This window comes from Myotis yumanensis, unplaced genomic scaffold, assembly GCF_028538775.1.
Source record: "Myotis yumanensis isolate MYYU_CA2020_CCGP unplaced genomic scaffold, mMyoYum1.0.hap1 SCAF_1, whole genome shotgun sequence".
In the NCBI taxonomy this organism is placed as follows: domain Eukaryota; kingdom Metazoa; phylum Chordata; class Mammalia; order Chiroptera; family Vespertilionidae; genus Myotis; species Myotis yumanensis.
The window spans coordinates 186,617,762-186,631,418 of NW_027223752.1; the positions used below are offsets into that span (position 1 = coordinate 186,617,762).

At 39.8% G+C, this 13,657-nt stretch overlaps 1 protein-coding gene across 2 annotated transcripts in view; it reads left to right on the top strand.

Annotated features, from left to right (window-relative positions):
* TMEM150C (transmembrane protein 150C) overlaps positions 1 to 13,657 on the top strand; it is a 101,985-nt gene that overhangs the window by 8,446 nt on the left and 79,882 nt on the right. The gene's annotated exons all lie outside the window — the stretch shown is intronic.

The following is a 13,657-nucleotide window of genomic DNA, read 5'->3' on the forward strand; positions in this document are numbered from 1 at the left end:
TGGTTACTCTTCTTCTTTAAGAAGTACAGGCTGAAAAAAAAAAAAAAAAGAAGTACAGGCTGTGTCTAACATGCTAAAAATCCTTAAGATATTCAGACTTTTTTTCAAGGCTGCAGAATCGTCCATCTCCAGGGACAGTGATACAGGCTATCTGTGGAATACAGAGTGTCTTTGAAAAAATGTTGAAAGTCGTGTAATACTTTTAGGCAAGTGTAGACAAAGCTTAAGAAGTAATTGTGATTAACTATGGCAGTAGAGGAAATTAGCCTGTAGTTTAAATGGTGTTAATTATTATAATGATTTATCGTTTTCAATTGAATGTAAACATAAATGTCTCCAAAAATAGCATAGCTTTACTATTCATTAGACATTTCATTTGTTAACAAAGCAGACTTCTTCCTAGATTTTTTACACTTATAATATGATTTAACTGCCAGAGAAATGTTTTTAAATGGAAATAAGTAGAAGTTTTAAAGCATAAACTGAATGTACATGGCAAAAATGATGTTATTTTTTTTCTAATTAGGCTGCTTAATGAAATAGTCTTTCAAATTATTTTTCCTTCAATTGATCCATGAATGAAGAGGTATTAATTAAGAAATGTTGATACCACTGTAAAGCAGTCAAAATAGAAATATAATTTTTTACTGATTTTGGAGTGTATAAATAGAATTAGAATTCTGTAAAGTAATTGTCCTGGAATTTCTAATGGAAATGTATCTCCTAGAATGTCTAAAATCTGTTCACTCACCCCTATGTTCATAGCAACACAATTTACAATAGCTAAGATCTGGAAACAGCCTAAGTACATGAGAGGATAAGAAAGCTGTGGTACAGCTACCCCATGGAATACTATGCAGCAGTAAAAAAGAAGGATCTCTTACCCTTTGAGACAGCATGGAGGGACCTGGAAAGTATTATGCTAAGCGAAATAAGCCAGAAAGAGAAAGACAAGTATCACATGATCATACTCATATGAGGCATCTAATGAACAAAATAAACTGATGAACAAACTAGATCCAGAGACAGAAGCATGGAACAGACTCTGGAATCTCAGCGGGAAGGTGGGGGTGGGTGAGTGGGTGGGAAGAGATCAACCCAAGAACTTGAATGCATGTATGCATAACCCATGGACACACAATAAGGTGGTGGAGGCAGGAGCAGGCTATACGGGATCAGTGGGAGAAGAAAGGGGACATATGTAATACTTTCAACAATAAAGATTTAAAAAAAAACCTTAAAGAGTATTTGCACAGAAGCACTAGTAACTAAAATACACCTACATGCAGAGCAGGAATACTAACTTAGAGGTGACAGTTGTCTTCCTTGCAGTGTGATTTTCCCACACAGTCTAGACTTAAAAAGTGTGTCAGTTTGAATTTTTCCCCCAGTGTTGTCAATGAAAGCACAATGTTCATATTTATCTCCCTGTAATTTTAGCAGCTATTGGAATTTTTCTTGACAAAGCTGATTATCTTTTCTGACATTTTGATTAGTGTTTTTCCATTTTAATTTGAGCTTGTATGTGGGATAAAAATTGATTTATATGAAAAGGAGTGGGTTGCCCTTTGATTGAATACATCATAATGCTTTGATGTACCAAAATGTTGATTGAATGTGTATGATATAAAAATAAAGGCAAACATTTTCCATGAACTGATTTGGCAAAAAGATACCATTGTGATCAAATAGTGGCACACTGTGCTCTTTTAAGATCAGGCCATTGAACCAAGTGAATGTTCACTTACAGAGCCAGACATTGGCAGCTCAGAAATGGCATTCTTTATTAACTATTGGGCAATATTTGTGAAATCCCTAGCATGGTCCCTGGCCAGAGTAACTTCTTTTTTTTACTCTTATTTTTCAACTGTTTGTTTTTTAATTGTTGCTTTTTCCTTATTTATAACACATGTTTTAACTCATTTTTTCACATGGAAAATTAAAGAGGATTTTTCTGGATAATTGCTTCCCAATTGAGCATCTAAGGCATCTAAGGCTAGCAAAAGCCTTTGGAAGTCACATAATTTATTTCTTAGAACCTTGGCATGACCACAGTCATCACAGAGAGACTCTTAGTATTCTACTTTTAGGCTATGCATATTTTACACTAGTTCTTGACATATTGTTTATCCAAGCTGACTTAACAGTAATCTGAAGTTAAACCTAGGCTCACTTTGGTTTTGTGTATCTCCTGGTTTGCTTGCTTGTGGCATATTTACCTTGTCTTTCACATTATATCATTGTTGGTTTGTGTGTAGAAATTATATTATGTAAGGATACCCTTATCCTAGCATTTATTCATTCACTCATTCATTCAACAAATGTGATTTACTATGAGCAGACATGATCTAGATCAGTGATGGCGAACCTATGACACACGTGTCAGAGGTGACATGCGAACTCATTTTTTTGGTTGATTTTTCTTTGTTAAATGGCATTTAAATATATAAAATAAATATCAAAAATATAAGTCTTTGTTTTACTATGGTTGCAAATATCAAAAAATGTCTATATGTGACACGGCACCAGAGTTAAGTTAGGGTTTTTCAAAATGCTGACACACCGAGCTCAAAAGGTTCACCATCACTGATCTAGATGCTGGTTGATAGAGCAATGAACAAGACAGATGGTGTTTCTGCCCTCAGGGAGGTTTATACTCTGATCTATATTCTAGCTCAGAAATAAACAAGGAACTAGTATAGCATATGGCTAATGTGCTGTAGAGAAAAATAAATCATGGTAAAAAATGTGGAGGTACTAGAGAATGTGCTCTGAGAACTAGAGAAGTCTCCTTGTTGTCTGTTGCAAACTTAATAGTGATTCTTAGCACTTTACTGAGACTAGCCTTAGGACCTGAAGTCCTTTTCTTTCTTTTATTCAAGCCTGACCATCCAACTATGTCCATAACCCCACATCCTCCGACCTCCTACAGGTCTGTAACTTGTGCCAGCATAACCTCTCACATGCACCTTGCTACTCCCATATGTCATATCTTGTATTTTCAGTCCCTCTTAACTCTTTCACTTCTAGTCCTCTGTTCATTTCCCCACATTCTTTTTCTCTTCATCCTAGGGAATCCGTGGTTAAAGTTCTCAGCCTTTTGGCTGATTGCTCTCTCAGGCTTCTCTGTGGGTCGCTGCATGAAAGGCTTGTCATCCCCAATTTTGAAGCTAAATGTGGTAAACTGCCTGTCACCCTTTCTCATCACTGCTCTTCATCCAGCTCCAAGTCACTTCGTCCATTTCTTGAGAACTGAAGGCCTGGCTCCATGTCTTCTCATACCTCCCTTTCCTCTCCAACTCTTGTCATAACCCTTGGTGATGGCACCAGCCTAGGTGAACTGACCATGAATCTGGTCTCAAAATCCATTGGACCTTTTTACTTAATGAGCTGTGAATCCTTGCAACTCATTCATTCATTCATCCCACTTCCTGGGATGTCCTATCTTTCGACTTTCTTCAACTAACCAAAGTCTCCCTTGCACGTGCAAATATATTCAGATCCATCTTCATCTCCTTCCCTGAGAGGATGTGGTATCCATATTTCCCCATGTTTAAGGCCGGCCCATTACTTAAACCCTGAGTGCCATCTTCTTGTGCCTCCTTCAGAACCATTGCTATTTTAATATTCCTCTCTTTACTGTGGCCTTATATCTCTTTTTGTTTTTTACTGGCTCCTTCTCATCAGCCAAGCATTCATAATTTTCTTACATCCTAAAAAATAAATCTCCTAGGTTAAGTAAATTAAAGTAGATCTCTACAATAGAACACTATGCAGTCCTCTGAAATACCGATGGAGGTTGTATATGTCTCACATGGAAAGATGACCACAAAAATAAGTGAAAAGAGTGTTAAAACCGCTTCATTAAGTGATTTTCTTTTCCAGATTTTATTAATTTACTTATATTTTTATTTGTGGTGAAATACGTATAACATAAAATTCACCATCTTAACCATTTTCAAGTATACAGCTTAATGGTGGTAACACATTGCGGACCAGTAGTTTTATTGCTAGCTTTATCCAGTGGCCAGAGATCAGTTTTTATTGAACGAGTACAAAAAACGCTTTAAAATTAAATACACATTGCATTTTGAGTTATTTATTACATGTTCTTACAAGCTAATATCTTCTTAAGGTATGACACTTTGTAAAACACTGTGGATTATGAAGCGAGAATTCTTGTGATCCATCCGCAATGTGTTAAGTATATTAACATGTGCATCCAATCTCCAAAACTCTTAGCATCATGCAAAACTGAAACTCTGTACCCTTTAAACAGCAGCTCTCCATTTCCCACTCCTCTCCAACCACCATTCTATTTCTCTATGAATTTAACAATCTAGGTACCTTGTATACTAGTAAGTGGAATCATACATTGTTTGTCTTTTTCTTATTGGCTTATCTCACTGAACACAATGTCCTGAAGGTTTATACATGTTGTAGCATGTGTCAAAATGTCCTTTCTTTTGTAAGGCTTAGTAATATTTCATTGTATGCATATGTCACATTATGAATGATTTCATTTTTGAAGAAAAAGATATGTGTTAGTATATGTAAACATAGATATAATATATAAACACACATATATAAAAGATTATACATCAAAATGTTAACAGTGGTTATCTCTAAATTGTGGAATTTTGAATATTTTTCTTCTTCCTTTTTCTGATCTGTACCTTTTGAAGTATTTACAATGAGCACATTGCCCTGTTGTAGAAACTGAAAGAGACAAACCTTTAATGGCTCCTCCTCAGCCAGTCTAGTCACCCCCGTGATCAGGCACCTGCCCTCCTCTCCTGCTCAACCTTCCCCACTCCGTGCCTTACCCATTGTGCTCTGAGCACCACAAAGCTCTGGTTCTTGCGCACAGTGACTGGATGCCATGGAGGCCCTGCCCAGGCGGCATTCACAGCTGCATGGGAGCCTACTCATCCCTGAAGACTCAGCCAGGATCGTTTCCTTCTCGGGTGCCCTGCCCCGCCCTCAGTGCCGGCTCAGTTTCCTTGCTTTAGAGCTCCCAATTCCCTGTACTAATCTCTGTTGCTGCACTGGTGTCCTCATTATCTATGAGCTACTTGGGGATAGGGACTGTGCATTCATCTTTGTATTCGCAGTACCTAGAACAGAGCCTAGCATAATAATCCGGGCAGCTTGGGGACCACTGGTCACTCAGAGGGCCTGGGTCACTGGATGCCCAGAAATGAAGCTGGAACAGTAGGTGGAAGACTTGCCCACGCCTTTCTTTCCCACTATACCCTGCTGCCTGTTGTAGGAACCATGTAAAGATTTTAAAACACTTTACCTTTTACTAAAAAGAAATTAGATATTAAAATTATTGAAAACATGACATTTCTGTCTTGAACTTTGGTCATGTGGGCCATGCCTGGTCTCCTGTGTTGTTGGCCTTATAATGCATTTTCGGTAAATCCCTGTTCATCTGCTTAAGACCCCTAGTAGCACTGTATGCTCAAACCTCTTTCTTAAACTCAGCTACTGTGACAGGTTGGGACAGGATTTATTTAGAGGCCCTGGAGGCCTTTATTATCACCCTTCACATCAAATGATAGAGACTGGCTGCCTATACTACATGTCTGATTGATCCGGTCAGGACTTTGTGAGAAATAAAAAAATAAAAATAAAAAGATCTACTGCTGACATGGCTTTGAGTGCTGTGTTGAAGCACCTGGTGGGTAGAGACAGCTAATGAATCCTTCTTGCCCTTGATGTTGCCAGCCACACCTTGGACTGAGAGGGGCTTAATGACATTGTGAATAATGGTAGTTCACATTGAAAAGCTGTAAGGTGCCATACAATTTGGTAAAACAAATCTCACAGGCTGGCACAGTTAGGGAGTATGGGACAATTCTCTGACATATGAAAGGAGGATTCTAGGCCTCCTTTAGGCAGCATTAAAAGGGCAGGTGGAAAAATGAAAAATAGTTTTAATTACTGTGGAACTGAATTGGGTAAGGCCATCTTCAGCCTCTGAGCCCACAAGGATTTATCTTGGTTTTCCTTGAGAAAAGTGGCCCAATGTGAGTGATTCACCCAAAGCATCTGCAATTTTTAGAAAAAATTATTGATGATAAGACATTTAATGTTTGAAATGATGCATTTTTCAACTGTAGGACCAACATGTGGTATGTTGGCATAGATAGCTTGTGCCATTTGCCTCAGAATCACAATGGCTTAATTGAATGTTCCTTCTTACCAAGATCAGAATCTTATTGTAGAAGTTTGGCTAGACTAGGTAGTCCTGGTTATGATATATTTTGTTTTCTTTTGGTTTTTCCCAGTAGGCCAAAAAGGAAGTAACAAGATCACTTGGAATAAACATTAGACCTGAAGATGAAACGTCAACATTTAAGTCCTGGCCTAATTGCTCTCTATACCCTCTGTGTGTGTGGAGAAGTTATTTAATATATGGAAGCTTAGAGTTTCTATTGTTCATCCATAAAATGTGGGTTTATTTGTCTGTCTTGCTCACTGGACTGTAAACGTCTTCAGAGTAGGCTTTGTAGCTCATCCATCGCTGAAAACTCCGTATATGGGATGGGGCCTGGCAGGTAAGAACCCTGTACATATTTGTCGAACAAATCTGATTCATCTTACTACTTCATAGGTTCCCACACTGAAATGCCCTCCCTAGCCCATTCTATTTATTGGCATTTGCCCACAGCTATAAGGCCCACCTTTTTCGTAAACCCTACCTCTTTGTGAATGTTGATTGGCTTCTTCTGATATTTTTGCATGTGCTTATATTTAACTTAGAGCTTTATTAGGCACCATTTTTTAAATTAGTATCTTCTCAGATTGTTAACTTGGTCATATTAATATTGTTATAACCTTACTAGTTAGGCATTCAGGAAAATTGTACTGGTTTTGTATGTGTAACTAAAAAAGCAAATAACATTTTCTTCTTGGCAGCTGTCATTTCACCCCACTGCACATAAACAAAGCCCTGGAGACCATATGCGGTAAAACAAAATAATGCTGTAGAGCAAGGCAGGACTGCTGTTGCTATTACGGGACTTGTAAGTTTTTATTTTTGACTTTTATAACAATAAGACTCTGACTGCTTCAGTATATCAACATTTCTTCACCATTAAACCATGGATAAACTGTAGAATTGAGAGCCAGACCCTGGAATCATTTAAGTACATCATGGGAATTCAATAAATGTTGTAGACAGACTGGTTCCTACTTTATTTTTGGCTCCTTACTGATTTAGTCAGATTTGTACGTGTCACTTTACCTCCCTCTACTAATTTAGTATACCTTCTAAAATACTAAGATTTTATTAAATGTAAGATAGACTGAAATACAACTTTATTGTGGGAGCACAAACATATCACCCGTATGATGAGAACCAACATCGTCTTCTTGTCCTTTCTCCTTCCTTCTCTTCCAAGTTCTTTTTCTTCTCTTTCACATCCAGAGGCATCCAAAATGTGGAAAGCATTGGACTAGGAGCTGGGTGGACTTGTAGATGATTAAAACATTTCCTTCTCTCTCTAATCATCACCAATATTGAATTAAAGTGGGGTAAAGAGTTTACATAAGCGAACTGGGAAAATAAAGAAAAAGAAAGATAAACTTGGAAAATATATAACTTACAATAAACCATACTATGCTTCTAGTATGTGTCAAACTCCATGCTAGGTAATAATCACATAACTGTATATTCACAACAAATATTTCAGGTAAATACACTGATCTACTTTGCATAAAAAGAATTGGAATACATTGGGAAAGAGGCAGAGCTGGAATTCAAGTCTTGACCATTCTTTTATTATGCCAATCTGTCCTTATGCCAGTATAAAGATAAAGTTTAATCTATAATAATAGAAGTGGAATATGCTAATTAGACCGGACCTCCTTCTGGACCAAGCCGGGGCTGTGAGGGAAGCCTGGGTCCGGGTGCCTGCCTGTGGCCAGAGGGAAGCCGGTGCTGGCAGCCGGGGGAAGGAAGGCCTACTCTTGCACGAATTTCATGCATTGGGCCTCTAGTATGTAAATAAGAGGTTTTGATGGATACTTTTAAATAACCACAGAGCTTTGCAGGAGTTCGCTTGTCCCTAGGGGAAATTAGGATAAAAAGTAGTAAAGTACAAAAGAAATAATGCACAAGGGAAAATATACTTATTAAGAAAATAAATACCCATCAGTTTTGAAGCCTCCCAAGTAATGAATGCTAATCTATTATTAACTGCTAAAAGAACGGGTAGAGACAATGAATGACTTCTTTTGTGAAATTCCAAGTAAAACTAACTTCCTTCAGAATTATTAAGTAGATTGTAAAGAGGGACTTAGACACATTTTTATATGTAGTTATGTGTTTCAACAGTTATTCCAGATGAATGTTAGAAACACTGTCAAATCCCAAATTAATCCCCTTAAGGTTTTTCTTAATTGAATTCTTTGATATCTCTAAATTAATTTGGCAAGAGTGGCTTTCTTCACAACATTCTAATTAACCCTAATTCTAATTAACTTGAATATTGATTCAAGTTTTTGTGTCTCTCAGAGCTTTGTGGGTTTTTTTCAAGTACATTTCATATTACAGATAGTCCTAGATATTTTATGGGTTTTGTTGCTACTGTAAATCTCTTATGTTTCCATTTATCTGCATAATTAAAAACTGAATTTTTGTTTTTTAATCCAACCCCTTATGTGAACATTCATTCATTTCAATGATATTTTAATCAATTCTCTGGTCTTATTGTTGCAGATAATAATTCTTTTTCTGTATTTCTTATAGGTAGTCCCCTTATTTCTGTTTTTTTTTTTTTGTCTTATTGAATTGGCAAAAACTACCAGAACAGTGCTAATCATGGTAATAGTATTTATTCATTCATCCTAGTTTTGTTTAATAGGAAACTTGTCTTTTCACACTAAAAAGTGATACTGACTTATGGTTTGGGAAAGACACTCAATATAGGATCCTTCCATTCCCACTTTGTCCAGATATTTTGTAAGGGATGAGCACTGAATTTTATCAAGTGTCTTTTCAACATCCTCTTAGAGTTTCTTTTAATTTTACTTATTAATGTATTACATTATATTCCAACTAATAACTATATATTTCCTGGGATAAACGCTCCTATGTCATTTTTCTTTTAGTATACTGTGGACTTTATGTGCTATTTTCTATTTGGAGATTTTTACTCGTGGTATTCATCAGGGCAATAAGTATGTGTGTTATATATAGTTCCATTTGGGGATCATGTTGTACATATATTTGTGTCCCAAATTTTCTATTTTCTATACAGTAAGCATTTTCCTATGGCATTAGCTTTAAGACATATTTTAATGGCTGCACAATACATTATGTATGCATTATAATTTAACCCTCCTATTTTTCATTGCTTTTTAAGTTTTCCCTAATTTTTTTTTGCCATCACAACTAATGCAAAGGTGAACATCTTTATTTTTTTTATTCATATCACTGATTGTTTCCATAGTGTCTTAGTTTCCAAGGGCCACAACAACCTTAATACCATGAATTACCACAAACTTAATGGCTCAGAACAGCAGAAATTTATTCTCTCACTGTTCTGGAGGTCAGAGATCCAGATCTTTCCTTGCCTCTTCTAGATTCTGGTGGCTCCTGGCTGGTGACAGCATAATTCTAGTCTCTGCCGCCGTCTTCACATGGCCCTCTTCTCTATGCATGTCTGTCTGTGTCCTCTCCTTTTCTTCTGAGGGCACCAATCTTTGGTCTTAGGGCCCACCTTAAATCCATGATGATATCTTCTCAAGATACTTAAGTAATTACATCTGCAAAGGCCAACTTCCAAATAAAGTCACCTTCACAGGTAACGAGGGTTAGGACTTGAACATATCTTTTTCAAAGGGGGACACAATTCAACTCACTACTTGTTCTGTGATTAAAATACAAAATCAGGTAGGGGAGGCCAGGGGATTGTCAGGGGCAGGGGGAAAAAAAGGACACATATGTAATACCCTTTGTAATACTTTAAGCAATAAAAAAAAAAGGAAAAAAAATACAAAATCAAAGGATAGGAACCTTCTTAAGCCTCTTGATGCTTAATACTAAGCTGTTTTCCAACATTTGTAAGAGGGCCCGGCTCATTTATCCACATCTTCACCTGCATTACGTATTACCAAAATAAATGTTTGCTTCTTAAACAGGGCAAAAATGGAAACATCATTTTTAAAATTTAATTTCACTCATTGTTGGTGAAGTTAATAATTTCATGTACTTAATATGGATGTTTGTAATTATTCTGTAAAAACTTTGTTCATGTCTTTTGCCCATTTTTCTTTTTGACGCATTAGTCATTTTCTTATTGCTGCTGTCATTCTATATGAAGAATAGTAGCTCTTTGTCATATTGCTTGTAAATATTTTCCCAATTTGTCACTTGCCTTTTTATTTATTTATTTATTTATTTATTTATTTATTTTCGTTAATCCTCACCCCAGGATATTTGCCCCATTAATTTTTTTAGAGAGAGCAGAAAGGGAGGGAGGGAGGAAGGAAGGGAGGGAAGGAGAGAGAGAGAGAAACTTCAATGTGAGAGAGACACATCAACTGATAACCCCCCCGACACACACACACACACTCACACACACACACACACACACACACACACGCCCTGATCAGGGCCGGGGAATTGAGCCCAGGACCCTTCAGTGCTTAGTCAGCACTCTAGAGGCCCAGGCATTTACCTTTTAATTTAGAGGTAGGGGTGATGCTGAACATCTTACAATGCATTGGTCAGCCCCCACAACAAAAACGATCCAGCTCAAAATGTCATTAATGCTGCTATGGAGAAACCCTATTTTCAAATGTATCTTAGACTAGCAGGCCTTCCCCATATTAGATAGTAGATGTTAAATATAAGCCACGGCTGCTCCCGACTCTAGAACCTACTGCCTAGAACTGTGCCTGTGAGAAACAGCCCAGGTCAGTGCCTGCATGTCTTTGGGCCTTCCTGGCCCCTCCCCCAAGTTGGAGGCTCTTTTTGATGTTTTGTTCCATGTTTTTACGTCTGGAATACATCTCCTGACTGGGAATTGCATGGCCTCCCCTTGTTCTGGTTTTCATGGTACCCTTGAGGTGTACTGCATTGTAAAATTGCAAATCTTCATGCTTCTCTGCTTCCACAATATCCCCACAAACAGGCTGTTGGCACCTTGTCCAGGCAACCAGGTTGGTGTGATAAGGCTGGTCCCTGCCACAGCCCCCTCTGCCCTCCCTGACTGTGACCTGGTGACATTCAGACGCAGCACTGACATTTCCTCCTACCCTCTGCTTGTGCCCCCCCCCGCCCCCGCCCCCACTGAAGGCACTTCCCTCTCTCTGCTCCCGCCTACTGGGTCGAGCCACTGCCTGGGTGCTCCTCTCATGTGGGCCCTGCCTGTTAGAGCGCCTCCTTCTTAAAGGACCTGAGCATGTAATCAATCTCGGACTTTCATGTCTCTTGATGGTATTATTCCGTGTCTGCACCAGGCTGATCTTAAAAAAAAACACACCTATTTTCAATAACCATTATTCCTTACAACACAGTTGGCGAGGAGGCAGGGATGATCTGAGTCAGGACGGAAAACCCCAGGGAGATGCCCTGGGATTGCTCACCACTCAGCCAGGTCTGGAAGGCTCTGGCTGGTTGAGGGGCACGTGCGCTGCCGTGTTGCCCCTTCGGGCGCGCCCACACTCTCCATCCTAAAGTGAGGGTCCTGCCCCAACCCCAACCCCACCCCCCAGGTCCCGAAACAGAGCCACCGGGCAGCTGGGCTGCCGTTTGGCACAGTCCAAGGAAGGACTTCCGAAGCAGGAGCCCCGGGGTGTCCTGGCCAAGGCCCGCAGAGTGGCTCCCGGGAAAACAGGCTGGTGACCCCCGACCACACCGCTCGGTGCGTCTCTGAGTGACACTCGTGAGGGGCAGGCCCTGCTGCCTCCCATTGGGTGTCGGGCGACCCCTCCTCGGAGAGCCCATGGTGGGCTGCTGGTTGGCTCCCGGCCTGGCTGTATCCCTGGCTGCTGACCCGCTCCTGGCTCCCACCCCATGGGGTATCAAGCATCCTGTTCCCCCAGACTGGTGGCTCAGTGTAAAAACAAAAATAGCCCCGTCCCCCGCTCCCTCCAGCCCCCCGCCCCCCCCCCCAAGCAGGGTGGGGAGGGGCAGAGTGGCGAGGGAAGTAGCATTCTGATCCTGCCCCCTAATAGACCCGCAGCGGTTTCCTTAGCCCATTTGAGATCAGAAACCTCCGGGTCCGCTTGACTGGACACTTCTTAGTGCTGCTACCTATTGGCATGCTACAAGTCTTCTTAGAATGAACAAAACAAAGAATTAAAAGACGGAGTTGAGGCCACTATTGCTCTCCTACTTGTAGATCCTAGCCCCTCTAAGGTTGACTGGAACCCCCTAGAGAGAGAGCCCCCCACCCCTTACACAGAGCACTCTGGCTTCCTTTAACAAAACGGGTGGGGGGTGGGGGAGCTGATTATCCTGTGGTTGGTGGGGGGTTGTCCCAGAGAGAGGCTATAGCCTCTTTCCCCTTCCTCTTATCAACCAGAGACAGAAACTAAAATTCCTGCTTTCAGGTGACTAAAAGCCTAAAACAGAAAAAATGAAAGAAAGAAAGAAAGAAAAAAAGCAGAGGGAGAGAGGGAGGTACTGCCACTTAGGCAGCTACTAGCCCAGCCGTGGGCAAACTACGGCCCTCGGGCCGGATCCGGCCCCTTTGAAATGAATAAAACTAAAAAAAAAAAAAAAAAAAAGACCGTACCCTTTTATGTAATGATGTTTACTTTGAATTTATATTAGTTCACACAAACACTCCATCCATGCTTTTGTTCCGGCCCTCCAGTCCAGTTTAAGAACCCATTGTGGCCCTCGAGTCAAAAAGTTTGCCCACCCCTGTGCTAGCCCAAAGGGAAATAAAGAAAAGGAACTTTACACCTTACATATGGAGCACACCCAGATTTAGCAAACATAATGCTAGTCCTGATTACTTATCTATAATAATAAAAGCATAATATGCTAATTAGACCAGACATCCTCTGGATGTCCTTCCAGACGACCTTCCGGACAAAGCCAGGGCTGCGAGGGAAGCCCAGATCCCAGGTTCTGGAGGGAAGCTGGTGCCAGCAGCTGGGGGAAGGAAAGCCTACTCTTGCACGAATTTTGTGCATTGGGCCTCTAGTTTCTTAAAAAACAAGAGCCCCAGCCCGGATTGCTCAGTGGATAGAGCATGGGCCTGCAGACCAAAAGGTCCTGGGTTTGATTCCAGTCAAGGGCATATGTCTCGGTTGCATGCTCCTCCCCTGCCCGGGCCCTGGTCAGGGCTCATGAAGGAGGTAACCAATCTATGTGTTTCTCTCACATCAATATTTCTCTGTCTTTTCCCCTCTCTTCCATTCTCTCTAAAAATCAATGGAAAAATATCCTCGGGTGAGGATTAAAAAACAAAACAAAAACAAAAAACCCTAACTACAGGAAAAAGTAAATAAATTAAAGGTAATTAAATACATTATGTATATCCATGTGTGCATAACTCAGTTAAAGCAAGGCTCCATAATTTGATCCAATTGGAAACCCAAAGTATATACACATTTTTTATATACTGAAGAATTTTTAAAAATAATTTCTTTTTAAAAAACATATTTTATTGATTTTTTACAGAGA